General features: G+C 51.6%; 1 long non-coding RNA gene across 1 annotated transcript in view; it reads right to left on the bottom strand.

Annotated features, from left to right (window-relative positions):
* Positions 1-22,492, bottom strand: part of LOC128059472 (uncharacterized) — a 160,772-nt gene extending 138,280 nt beyond the window's left edge. Inside the window, exons 1-2 of the long non-coding RNA XR_008200594.1 lie at positions 21,982-22,492; positions 18,780-19,229 (exon numbers count right to left, since the gene is read on the bottom strand). This is a non-coding gene — a long non-coding RNA (uncharacterized LOC128059472). The remainder of the gene's footprint in view (positions 1-18,779; positions 19,230-21,981) is intronic.
* Positions 22,493-24,659: the final 2,167 nt, after the last annotated feature.

A 24,659-nucleotide genomic window follows, 5' to 3' on the forward strand; every position in this document is an offset into this window, starting at 1 on the left:
AAGGAGAGACGGCCAGCCATCCTGCTGGCGGAGCCAGGATGACCCTCATGCTCCCCAGACTCGCGCGTGGAGAGACACCGCCACTGCCTCCACTGAGTCTAGCTCCTGCTCCTAAAAGCCTGATAGAATCTGGGCGGAAGAAACGCAGGTCTCCCGCCGTTACAATGTCAGCTTGAGGTGACAGGCTGACAACGGCCCACTAGGAACACCAGTCCTGCTTCTGCCCTCTTCGGGGTGAGGGGGAATGGGAGCAGAGTCCTCTGATCTTCCTCCATCCCATCTCCCTGCAATAATTCCCACTTTGAAAGGAAAAGCGGCCCAGATCCAGGGATCAGGAGGGACCTGTCTACTTCCAGCACACCTCAGAGGTATTGCAGATTCGGTTCCAGATCACGGAAATAAAGCGGCATGGCAACAAAGCGGGTCACATGAACTTTTTTGGTTTCTCAGCGCACATAAAGGTTATACTGTATATTTATGGAACCTAGAAAAACAGCACTTATGCACCTATCTACAGGGCAGCAACAGAGATGCAGATGTAGAGACCGAACTTGTGGACCCCGGTGGCGAAAGAGAGGGTGGGACAAACCTCGAGATCAGGACTGACATACATACAGTACCGTGTGTAAAACAGATGGCTGGTGGGAATCTGCTGCAAGGCGCGGGGCGCTCAGCTCGCTGCTGTGATGACCTAGAGGGTGGGATGCGGGTGAGAGCGAGACTCAAGAGGAAGGGGATACGTATACTTAGAGCTGATTCATGTCGTTGAATAGCAGAAACTAATACAGCATTGTAAAGCAATCATCCTCTAATTAAAAAATAAATTTAAAGAAATCTTTTTAAAAAGTTACGTTTACACCGTGGTGTATGTAGCCGATTAAGCATGCAACAGCATTATTTCTAATGTACATACCTTACTTTAAAAATGTAAAACCAAACAATTGCAACAGTAGCCATCAAAGATCACAGACCATTGTAATGAATACAACAGCAACGAAAAAGTATGAAATATTTCAAGAACTACCAAAATGTGACACAAAGACACAAAGTGAGAAAATGCTGTTGGAAAAATGGTACCAACAGACTTGCTCGACACAGGTTGCCTCAAACCTTCTATTTGTAAAAGACACAACACCTACAAAGTGCAACGGAATGAGGCACGCAGGTCTGTCTGTACAGGCAGACCAGTTCACAACTAACTATTTCCTGACGACCTACGGTGGTTTCAGTCCCTGGCAGCACACAGACAAAAGACAAATTACAAGCCTAGCTCCTGGACCAAGCCCACAGTTGAGATCCCTGACCACCTGTGCTGCTCATTCATTGAATTGTTCGTGCAACAAATCATTGCTGAGCACCAGCCATGTTACAGCCAACTGTGCTACAGTTTGGAGTTGAGGTCTGTTCTCTGCTGAATATGCAAGAAGCCTGAACTTGACTCAAAGTGATCACTCCCATCACTTGCGTCCATATGATGTTTTCCCTGCTCAGAGCACTTACCCTGCAGGGATGACCCAGGAAGGATGAGGTGGGTGTTCTTATGATCTCCCATCACATGTTCAAGGAAACTGAGGTCCCGAGAGTTTGAGAGACACAGCCATGATCACACAGCAGAACCCTGACTCAGACCCCCATCTTCTGTCTCCTCCGGCTACAAACCTTTGCCTCCCTGTAAGGCACGTGAGGAGTCCATGTGAGAAAAAGATCGCTGTGGATGAGTGGCCAGAGTGGGCTGGACCTCAAAGGACCCGTGGGAAGAAAAGAGCAGGCATCTCACAAATGGACCTAGAACTGACTTCCTCAGGGTCGGCGCAGCTCATCCACAGAGCTTAGTATCTAAAACAAACAACACGGAACAAAAGTTTCTCTGTGTTGCGGGGAAGGAGCATAGAAGAGTGATCAGAGGCAGGTCAGAGTCAGACGAGCTCTGGTTCGCTTGTGTCTGGGCCCTTATAACCGGAGTGTCCTAGACCAGCCTTTACTTTCTTATCTGGAAAATGGGAATACAAGGGCCCATCCCTTCGCTATGGAACTCAGTGAATCAGCTGCCAGACACACCTGATCTGGCATCCATCGAGTGTCCCACGTCTCCTCTTTTTACTGCCTAAGGGGACCTTCAATGCTACCATGTTTGTGTGCCTGAACTGAGGTGAAACCCACATAAAGTAAAACTAATTGTTTTAAAGTATATAGTTCAGGGGTGTTTAGTACATTTTACAATCTCGTACAATCATCACCTTTAGTTCCAAAACATTTTCACTGCCCTAAAATATAACTTCACACTCACTAAGTCATTCCCCATTGCCTCCTACCCCCAGTAATCACCACTGGCATTCTGTCCTTATGGATTTACCTATTCTGGGTATTTCATATAAGTGGAATCACATAATATCTGACCCTCTGCGTCTGGCTTCTTTTACCTAGCATCGTGTTTTCCAAGTTCATCCATGTTGCAGCACGTGTTAGTACCTCGCTCCTTACAGCTGAATTAGATTTAATTGTGTGTAGGTATACGTGTGTATAGACAGGTAACGGACTATATATTCCACTATATACACATATATACATACATATATGTATTCTGTTGTGTGTGTGCATGTTTAGTATAATATGTATATTCCATTGTGTGTGCCTGTATATATAGATATATGCACACACACGATCACACTCTGTTTACACATTCATTTCATCCATTGATGGACATTTGTTGTTTCCACCTTCTACTGTGAACAGTGATGCTATAAACATTCGGGTACAGTTTTTCACATGGGCACATGTTTTCAACTCCCCGGGGTAATACCTAAGAATGGAATTGCTGGGCCATATGGTAATTCTATGTTTCACTTAGCTGTCTTCCACAATGGCTGCACAATTTTACATCCACACCAGCAACACACAAGGGTTCCAATTTCTCCATATCCTCGCCAACACTTGTTTGTTGCTCTTGTTTATCAAAGCCATCCTAGTCGGTATTAAGAAGGCTCTGGTTTGCATTTCTCTCACTTCCCATGCTTGCTGGTCATTTGCAAATCTTCTCCGGAGAACTACCTATTCAAGTCCTTTGCTCATTTTTAACTTGGGTTGTTAATCTTTGTGGTTGAGTCTTCTGTTGTCTGTGAGCAAAGGAGAAGCCAACTCCAAAGCTGCCCCAGGACTAGAGATCCGGTGGGGATGGGCCCCCCAGACAGGCAGGGGCCCAGAAAGGACACAGCTGCTGGAGGCTCTGGAGAAGGCCCCAGGAGAGCAGAGACATGGCTAAATGGCCTGGGGAGCAGGACCTGAGAGAAAGTATCAGAGAAGGACAAGAGAAGGAAGCCTGGGAGTGGCCTACGCAGTTTCGGGCTTATTCTACTTGGAGAGGCTGAGGAGGTGATTTCAAGGAATTGTGGCCAGCTGGTTCCCATTTCCACGCAGAGAAGGAAATGCACACAGTGGGGAGTGGCTTAGGCCGAGCAGAAGGGAAATGCTTCCGGGCTGCAGAGCTTTTCGAGGCCCCTAAACGGGCAGAATCTGCTAACACCTGGCACAGAGCAAAGACCACCCACAGGGGATACAGGACCCACTCAAGCAGCAGAGCCCTGACACAGTCTCTCAAGCCACCAGGCCCCATGGAAACAGTCGCCAAAGAGGGGGAAGTGGCCACAGTCACACGGGACCCGGCATTCACCTCAACGCTGCGTGGCTTCTAGGTTCCAAAGTGCACACACTGTGCCCAGATGAGTGCACCATGTCTTCTGATCACCCTATATGCGGAGGGAGCCCTGGCTCGCCTGTGAGGTGCTGCGGGAGCAGAAGCAAAGCAGACACTGTGCTTGACCCCAAGGGACTGACATGGAGGCCACTGGGGAAACCCCCCCGCTCCAAACCAGCAAAGCACGGGCACCTCACAGAAAGGCCAGCTGGACAAAGTGACATGAGATGAGCCTCCAAGTTAGCAAGAAAGGGAGGAAACGATCTAAGAGGGATGCAAGGGATTTCCCCGGTGGTCCAGTGGCTAAGACTCCACACTCCCAATGCAGGGGGCCCAGGTTCGATCCCTGGGCAGGGAGCTAGATCCCACATGCTGCAACTAAGAGTTCACATGCCATAGCTAAAGATCCTGCATGCCACAACTAAAAAAATAAATCCCACATGCCACAGCAAAGGTCGAAGATCCCACTTGCTCCAGCTAAGATCAAATAAACAAATTAATTAAAATAAAAAAAAGAGTGACTCTATATTTGGAGTCAGTGGACCTGGGTTCAATCTTAATACTGCTATTTACAACCTGTTGAATACTGGCAAATTCCTTAACGACTCAGAGCCATCTTTTTACTCATCTCTCAAAATGGGGATAAACCAGCTTCTCCGGTAATGTGGGGCAAAGGCAGCTCCAAACGGCTGAACCCTCCCCGAATGCAGCTCTATAAGCCAGAAGAGTGTCGCCTGCATGACTCTGCAGCCTCTCCCTGGGTTCAAATCCCCACTCGGCCGCTTCCTGGAGGAGGGATCTCTGGAGTAGGTTACCCAACTCCCCCGAGCCTTGGTGTTTTCATCTGTAAAATGGGAATGGTGATAATAAAGTCAGTCTTGCAGAGCAGTTCGTTGTGGTGGGTTTCATGAATTGACACGTGTAAAGATGCCTGGGAAGTGCTAAAAAATTTAGCTGTTATGATCATAGACTTCAGTGAGACAGACAATCCTTCTTAAACTGTCTGCCTATGAAAGTACAGATTTCTGAACAGCAAGCTGAGTCCCAGCTCCAAATGCTCCAACTGTGGGATCACAGAATTGAAAAATGGACTGTGTCTCCAAGGCAGTAAAGAGATGGCCCAGGGCCCAAGGCTCACCCAACTGGGGGCGCTCAAATCCAAGTCTCTGCCAAAGGCCGGTTGCACCCCTGCCCACCCCCCTTGGCCAACATCCCGCACTAGGCCGCACCCATTCCTTATCCATCCTAAAACCAGCACCGCCCAGGACCTGTGGTGAGGTTCAGTTAAAACAGTTTATAGGAAGGAAAGCCGCACTTTCTGTCTTCGCCTGAGATAAGAGGAATCTGAGACCTGGAAGGAGCCAGGATGTCCCCTGCAGCCCTGACCTCCCTGTCACACCAGACACACTCGACTTCCCAGACCAGGATGAGCAGGACAAGCCGCAGATACAGCTGGGCTGGCCTCGGCTCTGGGGCTGTACCTTTGGGCAATTTCCTTAACCTCCCTGGATGGGCCTCAGTCTCTTGTCTGTAAAACAGAATATGCAGGGGCTGTAGGGATGACAAGAAATATGGAGTCCCAGACAGTGTCCTTATATATACTTACATATTGTATTTACTTATATATACAATACTTTGGCCATCTGATGCTAAGAGCTGACTCACTGGGAAAAGACCCTGATGCTGGGAAAGACTGAGGGCAAAAGGAGAAAGGGGCAACAGAGGATGAGATGGTTGGGTGGCATCACCAACTCAATGGACATGAGCTTGAGCAAGCTCCGGGAGTTGGTGATGGACAGGGAAGCCTGGTGTGCCACAGTCCCTGGGGTCGCAAAGAGTCAGACACGACGGAGCAACTGAACAATAGCAACAACAAAGTAGTGCCCGGCTCACCCGATGCAGCGCCCAGGTAACCACGTTCATGGTCCACGGCCCCAGGGCTGGTCTCTTCACGTTCAGGATCCATAACCCCAGGGCTGGGCTCCGTGGAGCCTCTTCGAGGCCAGCAGGCTAGACTTGGGAGCCAGGAGCATGGCCACAGCGCTCTGCTGTGGGGGTCCGGGGCATTCCGGCAGGAGGCAGCTTTCCTGGGAGCGAGGGGTGTCCTCAGTTACAGGTGCACTTGGATCCACTCAACTAACACAGATCTGAAAAAACCATGTCCGGAACAAAGGACCCCAGCTGTCAACCAGAAGATGTTCCCAAGAGGGGCTGGACAGAGGTGGAGACCAGGGAGGGAGGTCAGGTGGTTCCGGCCTCCTCTGCGTCCCGCGTGAAGAGCAGATGGAGAAGCGGGTGGGTCCATAGGCCCGGCCTCCCCAGACTCTCCCAGCAAAGGTCCTGGGACTGACTGACTACTGGGTAAAGCCCACATCCCCAGCCCTTGAAAACCATCTTCTGGGGTGTTTTTGTCAGAGATTCTGCAAGCAAGCCTGGCCCACTAATATCTTAACACAGGAATACCTTACAATGACATCTATTGCCCTCCACCACACACACACACACATGCACACACACCCCACAGAGTTTCTCCCTCCTCCTGGCAGGCTAGTACAGTGGTTACTAGCGCAAGCTCTGGAACCAGACTGCTGCGGCTGGGATACCAATGCAGCCACTTTTTAGCTGTGTGGCTTCAGACACTATACTCAACCTCTCTGAGCCTCAGTTTTACTTATCTGTAAAGTGGGGGCCAATTATGGCACTATAATCCTAGGATGATGGCAGGAATTAAACCATATAACAGATGAGGTCTGCGTCACATTGCCCAGGACTTCATAAACACTAGACGAACATCAGCTCTGATCAGGAAGTCATTCAGTTTTGCTGATCTGACTGGTATGGGCTTCGTGGAATGTCATGCGACAGAGAAGAGTTAAGAAAAGAGGGAGGGATCAGCTGGTTTCCTACCTTCCATTCCATTTCAGGTCAGGATTTCCCACTTACCCATAAAACGGAGGTCCCTATCGTCAGTCTGCAGATCAGGACACCAAAGCTCAGAGGGGCCCAGGCAACACAGCAGCAAATGTGCTAAGACACAGACCAGCTTTCCAAAGCGCCACCCTGCCAAGCACATCCTCATCACTCCACGCCCACGCCCTGCCGGCCCCCATTACCCCAACCCTTCTCCCCCTGCCCCGGACACCCCTCCACACAGCCAGGACACACGTACCTGTTCCTCCGACCCTTACGGAGCAGAGCCGACCTGAAGCTGGACATGATGTGTGGAGCCCTTAGGGCTGAGCCCCCCTGCACCCCCCAAAGAGAAAGACTCCCCCCTCTTCTTGCACTGCAGGAGCACAGTGAATCCCACCCATGGGGATCACCGTGGCCCCTGCAGGTCTGATGTGCCAGCAATCCTATAAGAAAAAGTGTGGAGGGCCCTGCTGCTGTCTGCTTCCAAAATCCTCTGGCCGAACAGCTCCTCAGAATCCTCCACTCCACATGGCTGATCACTGTGTCTCTGCAGGGGCTGCCCACTGCCTGGCTTTCCAACATACAGGCCTCCCCACACCTAGGCCCCCATACCCACCCAGCACACCAGGCCCCCTAGCAGAGCCCTGGTGGTTCTGAAAGGTCCAAGGTCCACCCCGCCTGCTGAGCTCATGTATGAAAAGAGTGTCCACGGATCACTCCCCAGAGAGCTCCTTCCTTGTACTAAACACGCATGTGCCAGCTCAGGAAGCCATCCTCCAAGTGTGTGTGTGTGTTGAGTGGGAGGGGGCGGGGGGAGGGGAGCGGAGGGCCGGGAAGGAGGGGAGGAGCTCTAGTATTGTTCCCATTTTGCAGGTGGGGAAACTGAGGCTCGGAGAAATGCTCAGTCTAGGGTCACCTACTCATAAGTAACAATGCAGGCCTCCTCACTCTAAGTCACATCATTTTATTAAACACCTTTTATACTATATTCAAGGGGCTTCCCAGGTGGCTCAAGTGGCAAAGAATCTCCCTGCCAATGCCGGAGACACAAGAGACCCGGGTTCTATTCCTGGGTCAGGAAGATCCCCTGGAATAGGATATGGCAACCCACTCCAGTATTCTTGCCTGGGAAATCCCACGGACAGAGGACTCTGGCAGGCTACAATTCATGGGATCACAAAGAGTTGAACACAAATGAGTGTGTGTGCATGTGCACACACAGACACATACACACACACACACACAGCTTTCCTGTTGTTTCCTCTGATTTAGTGAAAGGGAGGCATGACTTTCTAGGACTGACCCTGAGAACACAGCAGATACCCGCTTCTAACCAGTGATTATCTGCCCAGGTCACATAGGGAAATGTGGCCTGCAGGATCCCATCCCCTTTAATTTGAAAAAGTTGCAGCTGGGTCTGGAGAGGTCAGCATTCATCAGCAAACATGGACTGGCCCCACGTGGAGGGCTTTGAATACAAGGTGAGCCAAAGCCTTGTCCTCCCGCCAGCAATGCTCCTGGGCTCCCAGCAGAGAGGGACCCACGTGGCAGCAGCACACCAGAGAACACAGCACAGAGCCTCAGGCCACAGAGGATGGAGCCCCCTGGCTCTGCCGGGAAAGCCAGGAGGCCTTGCAGACCCCTGGCCAGGTGAACAGCCAAGATCAGTGGGGGAGGGGAGAGGTGCTGACCATCTTCAACACAAGAAGACCAGGTCACCCGAAAGCAACTGTGTGGGGAAGACGGAAATCTGGTGGGGCTTTGTGGAATCATAGCCCATATAACCTCAGCGTATTACCCAGAAAAAGAAAGCAAAGAGGCAAATGCCAAAAAGATGAGGCAGTCACAGAGCTACGATAGAGAATGGCCTAGGGACGCAGGGCCCGCGGGATAAGTGGAATGGCATTTCCTCCTTAGTCACTAGAAGGCATGGGCTCAACTCCAGGCCAGTGAGGCCACTGGAGCCACGTGAATTGGCCCCTTGTTCCTGGGAGAGAACCGAATCCAGAAGGAGCTGGATGGGGAATGTGGCCATTCCGGCCCCATCCTCCTCTTCCCCTTCCCCTCCCCCACCCTGCCCCATCCTCTCCATAAACCCCTGCCTTAGAAAACCCCACAGCCAGGATCCCCAGGGTGATAACGCAGAAAACAAAATCCTTTAAAAGGGCAAGAACTCCCGGAAAAAATCCACAAAGATTTCACATTATCTTTCTGCAGCCCAGGCTTCCTGAGCCCAGTCTGGTCATTGAGTCATCTCACAACAATCCAGGGGTCTGTCCACTGCACGACCTAAATTGTTTGCTTGCTGTAGGTTTTTTGCATTTTTTCCCCCTCCCCACCCATCCTGCCCACTCTGCCCTCCTCCCTTGTGGCAGCCGGGCTGACAGGCACCCGCAGGCAGGCCAGCAGAGCTGGGTACAGCTTCCTGTGCAGTCCTCCCCGAGTGCCGGCCAGCGGGTCATGACTTCTGGAGATAAGGTAGCGGGGAGAACCAGGGACTGTAAACAGAGCAGGCGGCTGCCACTTCCATCAGGCACAGAGAGCCAGGCCCGCCGCAAGGCCCCTCTGTCCATCTGGGACCTGAGGCCTGACTTTTCCCGCGATACAATCTGACATTTCTGGGGCAGGGAGCAGGCAGCCTAGGGAACAGGATCCCCGGAAAGCTCAGAATCCCAGCTGCAGCCTTACTCGCTGGGTGTCTGAACGTTAGCCTCCATGTTCACACCTGTAACGTGAGACTCAGAAAGCATTTCTACCTGCTGGGTGGCTGGGAGGATTATTTCAATCTTGGCACATGGTAACAATAAAGGGTAACAAACACGCACGCACTGTTCCATCAGTGTCGACACGCGGACACCCACTATGCCCACCAAGCCAGACCTGACCACTTGACAGGACTGTTTGGGAACAAGATCCACACTCAGGAGCATCAGGAACACTTCTCCAGGCAGCAAGAGAAAAGTCCTCCCCTTCATGCCTCTCTCCTCCCGACACATGGGAACACAGAACGCCAGACCCAGTCGTGTCCATAATCCTCTCTCACCCCCTCATCATACCGAAGTCTGAGCCTGAATCTCCACTAATTTTCCTTTTCACCATAACTGTATTTTTTCTATCGAAGTATGTGTCATATTCAAAAGCAGAGACATTACTTTGCCAACAAAGGTCCGTCTAGTCAAGGCTATAGTTTTTCCAGTAGTCGTGTATGGATGTGAGAGTTGGACTGTGAAGAAAGCTGAGCGCCAAAGAATTGATGCTTCTGAACTGTGGTGTTGGAGAAGATTCTTCAGAGTCCCATGGACTGCAAGGAGATCCAACCAGTCCATTCTAAAGGAGATCAGTCCTGGGTGTTCTTTGGAAGGAATGATGCTAAAGCTGAAACTCCAGTACTTTGGCCACCTCATGCAAAGAGTTGACTCATTGGAAAAGACCCTGATGCTGGGAGGGATTGGGGGCAGAGGAGAAAGGGACGACAGAGGATGAGATGGCTGGATGGCATCACCGACTCGATGGACATGAGTTTGAGTGAACTCTGGGAGTTGGTGATGGACAGGGAGGTCTGGCGTGCTGCAATTCATGGGGTCGCAGAGTCGGACACGACTGAGCAACTGAACTGAACTGAACAGGTGTGTCATCCTCAGGAGGATGCAAAATGCCAGTGCTATCTGAATTCAAATGCAATGTCAACTTGAAACCTCAAAGCCATGTGGAGGCAGCACTAGGGAGCAAAGGAAAACTCAGGGGTGGCTCCATGAACCCCACAAGCATCAGCTGGGCATTCTTTTTTCCTGTCTTCCTCCAGCTCTCAAGGCTCTTGTGGGAACAGTGTAACCTAGCATAGAGATACAGGACATCACACAGACCCCACCCCAAGGGGTTCACAGGCTCCCGGGGAGACACCCGGCAAACAGTTCCGACAATTAAGCAACGTGGCAACCTCTGGCAAGGTTGAAAGTGTGCCTTCGCAGTGCCCTATCCTCCTGGGGACCCCCATGTGTGCACCCAGAGATGTGTGCAAGGAAGCTCACCCCAGGGCTGCCCCTCGAACCTGCGAATAACCCAAATCCATCACGAGGGGCAGGAAGGAACATACACAGCAATGGCATCACCAGCATCACACAGGGAGTGGGGTGAAGCAAGCTGCAGCCATCACACCCCTACTTATACGCCACTTCCACGAGAATTTCAAATATACAAAGCGTGCCTCCAAATGCCCTCCAAATAGATTTGTAATCCAAGTATAAGAAGGTGATGGAGGAGGGCATGGCAACCCACTCCAGTATTCTTGCCTGGAGAAGCCCATAGACAGAGGAGCCTGGTGGGCTACAGTCCACGGGGTCCCAAAGCATCAGATACAACCGAGGTGACCGAGCACACACACACGCTTAAGAAGGTGACCTACTGTAGCCCGTTCAGAAGAGCAGGACTTCTATGAAGGGAAGGAAACAGAACACAAGAGTCCCCACCAACATCCACTTTATCTCTAGTTTTCTCTTAATATATACAAAAGCAAGGACTCAAACCAAACATGCCTCCTCACTTACCACTGGTTGATCCTGGAGAAGAAAGCTGAGCGCCGAAGAATTGATGCTTTTGAACTGTGGTGTCAGAGAAGACTCTTGAGAATCCCTTGGACTGCAAAGAGATCCAACCAGTCCATTCTGAAGGAGATCAGCCCTGGGATTTCTTTGGAAGGAATGATGCTAAAGCTGAAGCTCCAGTACTTTGGCCACCTCATGCGAAGAGTTGACTCATTGGAAAAGACTCTGATGCTGGGAGGGACTGAGGGCATGAGGAGAAGGGGACGACCAAGGATGAGATGGCTGGATGGCATCACGGACTCGATGGACATGAGTCTGAGTGAACTCCGTGAGATGGTGATGGACAGGGAGGCCTGGCGTGCTGCGATTCATGGGGTCGCAGAGAGTCGGACACGACTGAGCGACTGAACTGAACTGCACTGAGCTGAGTCCTGGGGGTGGGAACAGGGCCGCGGTGGAGCGGTCCTTTGTGGCTTCTCGTTTTGTGTGTCAGACCTGGGTGATTCACATGATACAAAGAAACTCCCCAAACTCAGCAGATTCTGAAGTCCAGCAAGTCACTGAGAAGGATGGAGGAGAGTGGGAGCTGGGGGCACCCACAGGACCCCCAGGGCTCTGCTACTTTAAAGGGAGGCAGCACTGCCTGCGTCCTGAGCACACGGTGGTCCACAGCCACCTGGCCTTAGCCCTAAGGAATGTGCTGGACCCAGTCACCTCCGCCCCCACCACGCTCCCTCCGGGGGGAACCGGAGTGTAAAGCTCAGCAACACGGCCAGGCTGCCTAGCTCTCGGGCACCTTCCCAGAGGTGACTCATAGGTCCTCTCAAAAAGCACGTGAGGGGCACAAGGCAAGGCACACCCCCTCATTGAAAGATGAGGAGCTGGAGCCTCAGAGTAGTCCAAGAATGGCATGGAAAACAGGGCAGTCTCAAAAGCAACCTGCCTCGAAAAGCTGTTGTATGTGTCGGGATCCGAGGTTGGGGGGCACTAACCCCCGGCCAGATTTTACAACTCAGGTCATCTCATTTTCATGATAACCAGCTTCCCAGAGGAGGCAAGGAAGGCCCAGAGAGGCCGAGCATCCTACCCAAGGCCACACAGCCAGCAAACACCAGGTTCTCTAACATGCCCCCATCACCCCGCTGCAGCATGTCTCCATCAGGGCCATTCTCATATTCCCTGAACGTGCAACAAGGAGCTTCCAGGGCCCCTGGCTGAGCAGAGGGCTGGAAGCTTGTCCTGGCTAATGTGTATTTGTTTATGTCCTCGACTACCTGCTAAACCCAGTCTTGAAACTCAGAGTGACTCAGAGACCTCACGGGGAGCAGCTGCTCTGGGCTGGAGCCAGATAAGCCTCCACAGGGGCAGGAGGGGAGGGTCAGGGCCGTTCCTGGTAACTAGGTGGAGCCGAGCCCTCTCCCCAGAAACCCCAAGCCCATGCGGAGTCACAGAGAGTAGCAGAGAGGTAGATGGGAGGGAAAGACCCACTGAGAGCAACTGCCCTACACAACCAGCTACTAGCATGGCTGACACTTTTACAAGACGGGGGACCAAGCTTTCCCCTACCACCGTGAGTGCCAGCAAGGCGACAGGTGGGAAGGGAGGACAGCTGGGGCAGACAGGAAAACAAGCACACAGCTAAGACCCTGAAGCTCCTCGTGGGCCCACCACAGTCACCAAGTCCCCGGGCTGCAGACGCAGGCAGAGCCGGACTCTGGCCTCCGACACCTAAACTATGCACATCACTGCCCAGCTCTGGCCTCTGAAGCCTTTTCAGAAAGTTCTCAAAAGCAGAAGTAGAGAACAGCTCCTGAAACTGCAACCACCCACAGAAGCCTGTTCTTTTACTCACGGGGAAGGGATAGTTGGGGGGGCTTGGGGAAGAATGGATACATGTATATGTGTGGCTGGGGCCCTTTGCTATCTATCACAACATTGTTAACTGTCTATACTCCAATATAAAATTTTTTAAATAAATGTTTTATTAAAAAAAAACAAAAACACAACAAACCTGTTCTCTTTATCCTACCCCAGTAGTCCTAAGTGAATAGACTGTATGGGTTCTAATGTCAGAATAATGAAAAAAAAGAAAAAAAAGCTCCATTTTTTATTTTAAGGCCCTCCTTTGGAGAAATTGAATATCATTCCCCAAGTTTTTCACATCTGCCCCTCTTCCCCCTCACCATGGCCTTCCTTGCCCTGTTGGGTTACTCCCAAAGCCTTTCTCATTAACCAGGTTAACCAGCGAAGAAGCTCAGACTCACACGCCCTGACCCTGGCTTCCAGGGGCCACGGCCACGGTCCTGCCCCACTGCGTGAGAGTTCTTTGTGCAGCGGCTATAAACCTTCCATTGCCTCTGAACGCGCTCAGGGATAACAGGGTGTTGGGGAAAGGGTGAGAGGTCAAACAGAGACCCTCCTGGAATCTGCCCCCTTCATTAACTTCGGAATTCCGCAGGCCAGTGTTTTCTCAAGCCTTTTTACACTAAACACTCACCCAGGAGGAGGGCACGGCCATTCTCACACCCTAGGCTCCAGCTGAAAAAGCCAGGACCAGGTTTCCTGGGAGGAGAGAAGGGTAAGGCCAGCAGCCTCTGTCCTCCCACAGGGAGGAACTGACACTGGAAGAGCAAAAACTCTGGTATGAACTAGAGATTCTGAGGCATGATGCTTCTGACTTTGCAGATGATGAAAGAGAGGCTCAGAGAGGTTTAGGAACCACAGCAAGGTCACACAGCTGTGAAACAGCAAAGCTTCACAACCTGGCTGTGTTTTGCTCCAAAACCATAGTCTTCCAAAAACCGCAGTGCTTAGCCAAAAGAGGGCAAGAATGTCCCAGCTGCTCCCCACCACCCTAAGAGGCAGGATCCTGGGGTCTGGGCCTGCCACTGAAATTAGCATGGAGGCCTGTGTGGAATTCCAGGATGGGGCAGGGTATCCAACACTGAAAACACTCCTCTGAAATGACACCCTATTCATGATACTTGACTTTTGTACAATTTTGATGTTTTCGAGAATAAAACATTAAGGAGCTCAAGAAAAACGACACCCTGAAGAGCCACCAAGATGGCCCCTTGCTAACACGGTACTCCCTGCCAAAATGCACATGTCTGTGGGTTTTATTATGGGCCAGCCTCAGAGGCTGGGACACAGCAAGCCCTCAACAAACGTCTGCTATCCACACGGGAAGAGACGGGAAGAGAACTCAGAGTGTGAATGAAAACCCTATCATCCATACGCTGCTTAACAAGCCTCATACAAAAGACTACATATTGTAACAAGGTTTCCTCAGTGTTTATGATCCAGGAGGAGTCTCTCCTTTTCAAAAACAAACAGGTTTCTTTCATTGAGACCAAGGGGCAAACTATAGCCTGTAGGCGCATTGCCAGTTCTTATAAATAAAGTTTTATGGGAACACAGCCATGCCCCTTCATTTACATACTATGGCTGCTTTCCAGACACAAAGGCAGAACTGACTAGTAATGACAGAACCATACGGCCCACAAAGCCTAAAATATTTACTACCTAGCCCTTGGAACAAAAGATTTGCCAAACCTTGATTTAGACTCAGTATGTTGTGCTAACCAGGAAGTCAGAATTAAATTTAATGTTCAATGTTAGTAACTCATGAATCCTCAATGGTCTTTATTTCCGTAGGTCTGTATGTTTTGATCTTCTAACTAAGAATCCTGAGTGCTGATCATATGTCAGGCACTGAGTAATCCCTTCAATATAGTCTCTTATTTAATTCTCACAATAAACCCACAGGGTAGGTAATACTATCCCCTATTTACTGAGGAGAAATGAGTGGGAAAAAAAAATGAATGAGTCGACTGATTTGCATGTAGCAATATTTACTATTTCATAATCCAATCTCAGAGAGTAATACAGGAGCTGATCTGAAAACTTTGGTGCTCAATAAATAGAATGTAGTTGGCAGAGCCGAGATCAGCAGTCACTGTCAGTTCAAGCAGAATTACAGGATTCTACAGCACTATCATTCACGATTCCTTTTGTTTTCAGTCTAGCTTCAGACTGAGCTGTGCAATCACTTCATCATGAATCTTCTGGATTTAGGGAGGATCATGGTGGACTGAACATCACAACTGGCATGAGGCGGGACACAGAGCCACTCGGTCAGTCTGGGGGACCCCTTATCTCCCATGATGTGGCCGAAGCCACACAGCCCAAGTGCCACCAGTGAAAGCAAGGATATGTGCTCCGAACTGAGCTCCCTGCAGGAGGGCTGCGTCCAGGTGTTGCCACCTCAACCTTTTTGCCAAACCGACCTTTCCCAACTTCCATAACTATTAATACGTCTTAAGCAGTAATATCTGCAAAATCACAGGCATGCTCTTTTTCTAATTCAAATGAAAATAAACATAAAATGGTTTTTTAAAAAGTCTGCCTCCCATATAAGCTAGAGGCATCTTGTACACTTCACTGCATGCATGAGAACCACCAGGCAAGCAGAAGCAGGGAGGCTAAAAGCTGACATATCAGAGGCTACATACCAGCTTCTCCACTCTCCTGAAACAAGTCTGGCAGTTCTCTGGATCTCTCTGAACCTCAGTTTCTTCACGTGAGGTGCCACCACTTCCCTGGGTTGGAAGACTGATTAGGCATTGATAAACACTAAGCAACCCCTTGGCTATTCACTGGGTCAGTCTAGACCCAGCCTGGGCAGACCCCAGGGGCCCAGGCCAGCCCCACTATGGGGAACAGGTCCAGGTTACTAAGCCATGTCTAGAAATGCCGGCTGGGGTGTCTGTGGATGTGGGGGCAGCCCCAGACCCTCTCCCTCAACTCCAGTCCTCACAGGGGCCTATCAGTTAATTAAATTTGAAAAAAAGAAAAAAGAAGGTGGTCTGGGGTTAAGAGGATTCAAAGCCTGGGATAAGAGGGTTCAAAGAGAAACGGGTTCTTCCAAGCAGCTAAAGACAGACTTGCACGATGAGGAGGCTGTGTGCGTGTGAGCTAAGTCGCTTCAGTCGTGTCCGACTCTTTGCAACCCTACAGACCGTAGCCTGCCAGGCTCCTCTGTCCCTAGGATTCTCCAGGCAAGAATACTGGAGTGGGTTGCCATGCCCTCCTCCAGGGGATCCTGATCAGGCCAAGCAGAAATGCGAAGTGGCCACTCGACTGCAAAGGAAAACTAGAGGAGCCGACGTGGACCGGGAAATGGCAGCTCTGGTGGCAGCATCGGCACCACTGCTGCTGCCGGGCCCAGCAGCACCTCCACCGTGCGCCTGATGGGCCAGGGCCCACGGGGGCTGGCCCGCCCAGCAGCCTCCTGGCTGACACCTGTCATCCCAGACTAAGTTCGGCTGCCTCTGCACTCAGGCTAGAAATTAGACATTTCCCTACCCGCGAGGGCAGCAACAGGCCCAGAGAAGAGAGGGGACCTGCCTGAGGTCACATGGTCGCCAGGGTGGGGCGAGGGGCAAGAAGGGAGCAGGAGCTGTGTCGCTCAGTCCCAGGTAGATGGCCCCGAGGCTCTCCAATCAGTGACAACTGTGTTCCGGTGCCGCCTGTGGAGCCTGGGGAGACCTGCTTCGCTAGTCTGGGCCCCCAGCTACTCAGGCACCAAAAACGATTGCTGCAGTGCCGACTCCATGGGTCTGGTCTGGGGTTGGAATGGAGTAAGGTCTGCCACATGCCTTGCACAGGACACGGCTTAACAAATGGCGATTACTTGGACATCCGTGCCCACGGCATGCAGCAACCCTGCAGACATGGGGCATCTACTCGGAGCAGCCAGAAGGGAGGGGGAGTGGGCACCTCACTTCTCGCTGCGACCGTTCTGTGCCTTCGGGTACCCGAGCCCCGCCACCCCCTCCTGGGAGGAGCCTGAGATAACCCCAGACCACCACAATGGGGTTGTTCTAGGGAGTCACTGATAAAAGGAGAAAAAAGCAGGGCTGCAGGCCGTGTGATAAGCGAGGGCGCCTGTTCTGCAGCGGGAGGCTGGGGGGAGATGGCAGGAGAGACGCGAGGGGGTGTGATGGTGGAAGTGGAGGGCCAGGGTTGTGCCTTGGTGTCCACACTCACCTCGCATCCCCAGGGCAGCTCTGAAGGCCACTGCAAGACCAGCCAAACCTCCCAAGCCTCCAAATCCCCCCAGGCCCTCAAGAGCCCCATCCCGGGGTGACTCCTCCCCCTGCCCTGCTTGGCCATGGACAGCAGTGAACAGAGCACCTGTCAGGCTGTGTTGTCAATTCCTCCCAGCAGACCTCCGGGGCTGCACTGAGTTCCCATCACACCTAATCCCAGGGGACCAAGAGCCTCCTCCCTGGGGGTGCACAGAGTTCATACTTATAGTCTGTCTCTCCAGATGACAAAAAGGACCTAGGGACCCTAAGAGTATTCCATTGCAGGCAGTGCCCCCCCCCCCCCACCCCACACACACACACACCCTCCTCCTCTGCCTTCTGATAAATAACCTTGGGCAAAGTTCTCAGCTGTGAACTGGGCACACCACTGCCTACCCAGTGGAACTATTGGGCTGGTTAAGTTCTACAGATGCTCAAAAACCGTGTCTTCCTTCCGTCTGTCCTTTTCACAGAAGCTGAAAGAAAAGCACCGACTCAGATCTGATCTGATCAATTCCGATGCACTGAATAAGGGGCCCGCTGTGTGTTTAGCTGTGAGCAAGGCACACATGTCTCTCAACCTCGGACGACTTCCTAGGATGGGAGGATGACAAGAAATCAAACACCTTGCATAGATGGATATAATATTTCGACACAGGGAGGAGCTATGGGCTGGGACAGTAGGCAGTAACCAGAGGGACGTCATTTCCACAAGAAGGTCAGGGAAACTTGAGAAGTGCCGCGGGCGTGAGCAGAACCGGGAACCCAACCAAAACGGAACCCCAGGCCCCGCCCCACGTCTTCTCGGCAGGCAAGTGCCAGGCGGCCCCGGGTGACCTGAGCGCATGGGACACTGGCTGTTAGAGGTGCCACTCTCCTCTGGGCAGCCCAACACTAAGGCAACATCCCTCAGTCATCAGCGTCACAGCTGCAGAACCACCAGAACCCTCTGTCGCCTGGTCCACCTCCCTCACACAGACACAAGACTCCCTTCCCTCGCCTACTGCCAGCCGGGCACTCAGCCCTCCTCAGCTCTGAGGACTGAGACCTTTGATCAACTGTCTACGCCAGCCAGCAGCGCCTGGTTCAAAGGCCAGCACAGCACCCCTGGCTCTGCTCAGAAAGATTTCCAAGGCCCAAGCAACAAGCTCCCTCCAACCACGAGCAACACTCCCATCGCAGGCCGGGCGTCAGCTGTGTGCTGGGCATGATGCTGGCTGGCCGCACACACACAAGTGTTCTGGGATCCTCAACACTGATCCTATGAAGGACTATGATACGTCACCCCCACTGAGGAGAGGGGAGCAAGGAACCCAGCGGTCACTTTGTCCCCAAGTCACTAGGTGGATGTGGGTTACAGATTCCAGCCCAGGATCCCCCGGCTCCAAGGCACCCAGCTGACACGTGGTTCTTGGTTTCCGGCTAGAGCCGTTTGCATGATGGTGACCTCTCCCACCAGCCAGGGCAGCAGCAACGGAAGCCCAGGTGGGTGCTGGACCGAATACATGGAAGATACCTGTACAAGGAGGAGGTGGGTCTTACATTTCAGAGGCAGCCCCCGGGGGAGCTGGCAGAGCTCCAAGTTCCCGTCAGTGAGAAAGGCAGGAAGCATCGGTCCTCTGTCTCCCATCTTCATCCAGGCTGCAGGAATCCAGGAGGTGCTCAGCCAGGGCCCTCCTAAAACCACCATGAGCATCCAGAAATGTGGCTGGTGTGTGTCTCTGGAGAGCCTGCTTCCACCAGCATCAGTCCCCATGAAGGCGGCTGAGAATCGCTGTACATCCACAAGACTCAGTTCAATTCAGTCGCTCAGTCGTGTCCTACTCTTTGCAACCCCATGGACTGCAGCACACCAGGCCTCCTTGTCCATCACCAACTTCTGGAGTTTACCCACAGACTCAGAAGACCCTTAAAGGAAGCTCCTTGCAGCTGACAGGTGCAACCATCATGAGGGACCTTCTTTTTAATTCCTTTCTGGTCAAAAGATCAGGCCTGGGGATGAGACGGAGGAAAACCAATCTCGTTACAATCATGGACCCAGAGCAGCAATTGTCCTTCCTTCCTTGTATCTGACCTAATAGAGCGAGAGGAGGGGCTTCCTTGGTGGCTCAGACAGTAAAGAATCTGCCTGCAGGGTTCGATCCCTGGGTTGGGAAGATCCCCTGGCGAAGGGAATGGCAATTCCATGTGATATTCTTGCCTGGAGAATCCCCTGGACAGAGGAGCCTGAAGAGCTACAGCCCACTGGGTCACAAAGAGTCACACACGACTGAGCAACTAACCCACACACGTGCACGAAGAGGGAAACTCACTAAAAATAATGCCCTGCAACTCTGACACTTAAATACGGGTGAAGAGGGGGAGGGTCACCTCCCACCGGCACCAAAGCCCTCCTGCAAAGGGAATGGGGTTTCACTGCTTAGGGTTCCTCCTTAGGAACTATCCAAGGGCAGCAGGGGGGCTGAGGTACGCCCATTATAAAGAGGAGGACAGTGAGTACCAGAAGGGTTAGGTAGCCGGCTTGGGGAGTTACCAGCACAGGCAGGCCTGGCACACAGCCCTGGGCTCCCCTGCAGGGCCCAGAGGTCCCAGCTGAAGGGGTGTGGGGTCAGCTGGTAGGAAGTAGTTCTCTGTTTTGTTTCTTTTTAAAGATAACGAGGAAGGCCTGGCACCCTTCCAGGCCTTGTCCTGCACTGTGAGCCTCTTCAGGGCAGAGCTTGGGGCCTCTTCCTTTGATATTCATTCATTCAGCAACTACTGAGCACCTACTAGGTACCCAGTACTGTTCTAGCTATAAGGGGAGACCAAGAGGACTTCAACCCAGCATATTCGAATTACTCTAAAGATAACTGATAAACAGATGGATCCACAATGCTTAGGGTTTGGGGCCTGAAAGCCAGCAGCCCACCCATGATAACAATAACTGCCCTTGTGGAAGAGCAGTTATTCACCTTGCTTCAAGCTCTGGCCCCCATCTAATACAATCCCCAACTTCCCTGGGACTCCTGCCTTTATTTTCCAGATGAGGAAACAGGGTCATAAACACCTAGTACGAGTAGAACCTGAATCTGAGGCCAGACAACCTGTCTCCCTCGTCTGCACCCTGATCCATGGGTAAAACCTATTTCCAGGCAATTCACATGCATTGCTGTTGCTGTCACTGGGTCACTAAGTCATGTCCGACTCTTTTGCATCCCCACGGACAGGAGCCCGCCAGGCTCCTCTGTCTGTGGAATTCTCCAGGCAAGAATACTGGAGTGGGTTGCTATTTCCTTCTCCAGGGGATCTTGCTGACCCAGGGATCCGCCGCATCTCCTGCACTGGCAGGCGGGTTCTCCACCATTGAGCCACCAGGAAAGCCCTTCACATGCATAGAATCCCCTTTAATCCTCACCACAGCGTGTGATATAGAACACCCTTATCTGACTTTAAAGATGAAAACGCTGAGGCCCAGACAGCTTAAGCCACTTGCCCGAGGTCACACAGCTAGAAAAATCACGGAACAAGGATCTGAAGTCAGGCAGCCTGACTCCAAAGCCCATGAGCTTGACCATTACACCAATTATGATCAACAGCAACCACTGCTGTAATTACAGACTTTCCAATACTTAGCGGTGTGAAACAACACACCGTGAGCTAACAGCTCTGGAGGCCAGAAGCCCAACATAGGTCTCACTGAGATAAAAATGGTGTTCCCAGCCTATGTTCCCAGCCTATGTTCCTTTCTGAAGGTTCTAAGAAGAATCCGTTTCCTTGTCTTTTCTAGCTTCTAAAGGACACCCACATTCCTCAGTTAGTGGCCCCTTCCTCCATCTGCCTCCGTCACAGCATCTCTTGGACCTGTTTCCATCATCTCATCTCCTCTGACTGTTCTGCCTCCCTCCTCCACTTTTAAGGAGATTACACTAGGCCCATACAGATGATCCAAGATAATCTGTCTCAGGGCCCTGAGCCTAAATCTTATCTGCAAAGTCCCTTGTGACATGTAAGTACCACAATCGCAAGTTCTGGAGAGGAGGACATGGGCATCTTTGAGGGTCATTTTTCCATCTATTGTCGCGACCATGATAAAGGGCATCCATCCTCAGCCTTAAGCAGTCCTCGGTGACCAGAGGTCACAGAGTGAGCTCCTCTTGCTCCATGTGAACCTACCTGACACAGCTTTTAGACCCAAGAGAAAGATGGGTTCAAAAGGAAGCTTACATGTCTAAATATCAGCCCCTATGCCAAAACGTATGTGCCTTCCCAGGTGGCTCAGTGGTAAAGAATCCATCTGCCAGTGCAAGAGATGTGGGTTCAATCCCTAGGTCAGAAAGATCCCCTGGAGGAGGAAATGGCAAGCTGCTACAGTATCCTTGCCTGGGAAATCCATGGACAGAGGAGCCTGGTGGGCTGCAGTTCCTGGGGTCGCACACCACTTAGCAACTGAGCACACACGCAGGACGTGACTAAAGCACAGGAGAGTGGGCTAAACATTAGAGCTTGAGGTCAAGTTACCAAGCTTACTAGCTGGGTTACTCTGGGGAAGCATTTTTACCTTTGGTTTCATTGTCTGTAAAATGGGAATAAACCACAACTACTCACTTCATGAAAATTTTGTGCTGCTGACATGAAAGAATCAACACAAATCAGCATGTTGGCAGGCACACACGAAGAGCTCAAGGTCAGCCCTTATATCATGCATCAAAGGGAGGTGGCTGCCGTCAAGCCAAGGCCAGTCAGTCACAGGACCCCTCCCACTCACCCATCTTTCCTCCTCGGTTTCCAGCGAAACTACCAAGAGCTGCCAGCCCAGGAGTGGCATCGCACCAGGAAGTCAGGATCGGAGTCTTGTCAGCTAAGCGGCTGCTTACGGCAGGAAGGGAAGCAGCGATTTATGGCACCAGCCCCAGTTACCCGCAGGGAAGAAAAGGGGGGGGGGGGGGGACACAGTCTGTTAAATATTTACTGAGGCCCACGGGCAAATCTGAAGCCAAGTTTGTTTTGTTGGGGTCAGGTGCATTAGAGGTCTGTCACCTGGGGAAGAGTTATGCATGGTCTGTTGGGTATTACTGCACCCGAACGGTGGTCCCTGACACGGGGCAGGGGCATCGCCGCTGTTCTCGCGAGAAGACAGCCCCACCGCGGTCTCCACGGGAAAGAATGCCGGATGTGGGGCGCTGCACACTGCGGCTTCTAGAACCATCACACACAGCAACCTTCCTCTCCCGGGGAGCATTTGCATTTCCTCTGCCAGGTGAGTCCTTTCAGGTCATTTCCTCTTTTTGTAACAGACTGGCCAAAATAAAAGAGACAGGCAATACCCAGGATTAGCCTTAATGGGGAAGTGGAATTTTCATACAACCTGGTGCACAGACATTCTGAAGAAAGACAGACAACCACTTTGGAAAGCTGTCTTGCATATTCCACTAGAGCTGAGTATATGCTTTACATATTCCACGCTTAGGTATAAACTCACAGAAATGTGTACGTGTTTACCGAAAGATAAGCTGTCAGATGTTCGTGGCAGTACCGCTCATAATAGCCATGCACACTGGAAACTACACAGGTGCCTGCCACTGGGTGAATGGATTCTAAACACACACGCACACACACGTACACACACATGCGTGCGCACACACAGAGGAATATTACAGAGCCATGAAAATGATCTACAACCACACACAGCCTGTGAATACATCTCACAAATGTAATTTTGAGTGAAAGAATCCAGACATAAGGGAATGCATTGTGATGTTATTTATATTAAAAACATAAACATGTCAACCTAATCTACGCTGCTAGAAGGCAGGACAAGGTTTATCTGAGTGAGGGGGGAAGGGACCGTCAGTGACGGGAAGGGGTCAGGAGGGGGCTTCTCAGTAGTGCCCACTGGATGCTACACTGCATGTCTTATCAAGCTGTTTTATATACTTATGATACATGTGCTTTTTAATGCACACGGCCTCAATAAAAGTTTACTAGTGGACTTCCCTGATGGTCCAATGGCTAAGACTCTGAACTCCTGATGCAAGGGCCCAGGTCCCATTGCTGGTCAGGGACCTAGACCCCACATGCCACAACTAAGACCTAGCACAGCCAAATAAATAAGTTTTTAAAAAGTTAACTAACACCTTTTTTAATGCTTCCTGTGAAAGCACATTTGCTCGAATACTGAAGACATGGAACCAGCCCCTCGGGCCTGGGAACGGACCTTTCCAGGTTTCCCTGCCGTGTCTTTTCATGCCTTGCTGCTTTATAGCTGACCCTGCCCCGGGGAGGGTGCTCAGGGGAACACTTCACAAATAAGCACCCCTGGCCGGGTGACATGGAATTTGACATGGAATTGCCCCCACAAGAAAACACAGCCCGCGGCCCAATTCTCTTGCAGCCTGAGTCTCTCTCCTCTCGGCCTCTGCCTCCATCAGGCCCAAATAGGTCATCTGGTTCTTGACAGCCCCGCCCCACTAGGTATTTCCAACAGCCGACCCACCTGGCAGTGAATGCTAAAGAAAACTGAGAAACAGCCTGCCTCTATGTCCTGCTGCTAAGTCACGTCAGTCGTGTCCGACTCTGTGCGACCCCATAGACGGCAGCCCACCAGGCTCCCCCGTCCCTGGGATTCTCCAGGCAAGAACACTGGAGTGGGTTGCCATTTCCTTCTCCAATGAAAGTGAAGTCGCTCAGTCGTGCCCAACTCTTCATGACCCCATGGACTATAGCCTACTAGGCTCCTCTGTCTATGGGATTTGCCAGGCAAGAGTATTGGAGGGGGTTGCCACCTCTGTGTCCTACCCAACACCAAGATAGCATCTTTCTAAAACACCAGCCTCACATGGAACTCTGCTCAATGTTACAGGGCAGGCTGGATGGAAGGGGAGTAGGAGGAGAATGGATACAAGTATATCCCTTTGCTGTTCACCTGAAACTATCAGAGCATGGTTAATCGGCTATCCCCCAATACATATAGGGCTTCTCTGGTGGCTCACATGGTGAAGAATCTGGCCTGCAGTGCGGGAGACCTGGGTCCGATCCATGGGTCAGGAAGATCCCCTGGAGAAGGGAATGGCAACCCACTCCACTATTCTTGTCTGGAGAATCCCACGGACAGAGGAGCCTGGTGAGCAACAGCCCATGGGGTTGCAAAGAGTCAGGCATGACTGAGCGACTAACACTTTCACTTTTCAATACAAAATAAAAAGTTTTAAAAAATAATAATAAATCAGTAAAATAAAAAAACTAAAAAAGCCATCATCCTCGAAATATGGGGTGTGCAGAGGGGTGCTCTGGGAACAGGAAGACTTCAGGGATCGGGGTTGGCAGAGACGGCGATGTGCGAAGCTGGGTCAGGCAGCCCCTGGCACTAGCAACCAGAGAGAAGCACAGTCCACGGTGGGAGCGAGAGCATCTCCTGGTGCGCGTCTGGCTGGGCATCATGCCCTC

This window comes from Budorcas taxicolor, chromosome 14 (genome assembly GCF_023091745.1).
Source record: "Budorcas taxicolor isolate Tak-1 chromosome 14, Takin1.1, whole genome shotgun sequence".
NCBI lineage: Eukaryota > Metazoa > Chordata > Mammalia > Artiodactyla > Bovidae > Budorcas > Budorcas taxicolor.